Consider the following 834-nt stretch of genomic DNA (forward strand, 5'->3'; position numbering starts at 1 on the left):
GTCGATGCAGGATCGCCCACGGTTACATTCAACATGCCTGACGCATCTTGTCCACGGGTCCCGACGCCTCCTGAGCCAGACCCCTGCCACATTATGCTTCGTGTCGGGCCTGCCCCGGCCTAGGCTGGGGCTGGGCAAACCCCACCGGCTCAAACTCCAGCTACTCCAATTAATTCCAGCAGCACATATGTATCACCCCTAATAATCAATCACAGGCCGTCGTAGGATCCAACTAGGGAGCTCTGCGCGTTGTATGCATGCACTCACTCACCCAATCATGCGTACACCCACTCAAGACGGCCGGTAGAGTACAGTAGTACAGTAGTAGCAGACGCGCATGCATGCAGCGACTGCTCATTGGCTTTGGGCCCGAGTAAAATCTACAGTTTTCGCGCTAGCTGAGCGTGCGATATCGAGGCCATGCTACTGCTAGCTGCATACTAATCCCCCGTTCTGAATTGCTTGTCTTAGATTTGTCTAGATACGGATGTATCTAGATTCATTTTAGTGCTAGATACATCCGTATCTAGACAAATCTAAGACAAGTAATTCAGAACGGAGGGAGTACTATGGGGCAACATTTATGTATGCCGTCCTGCGCGGCCCATCGCTACTTATTGAGAGTATATACAGTACCAGTTCATGCGTGTGTATGTGTGTGTTTTTGTATCAAATGAAGGCATAAGGTTTGTCTCGTCCATTAACTAAGAATAAGTTTAGAGGGTGCTACAAATGGCATGGTCACACATAACACTCACTCAGTCACTCTCCCGATATTAATTTACCCAAATGTTTGCCAACTGCAATAGACCAAAGAGTGGCCTCTTCCTTGAT

The sequence above is a fragment of the Triticum dicoccoides genome, chromosome 2A (assembly GCF_002162155.2).
Source record: "Triticum dicoccoides isolate Atlit2015 ecotype Zavitan chromosome 2A, WEW_v2.0, whole genome shotgun sequence".
Lineage (NCBI taxonomy): Eukaryota > Viridiplantae > Streptophyta > Magnoliopsida > Poales > Poaceae > Triticum > Triticum dicoccoides.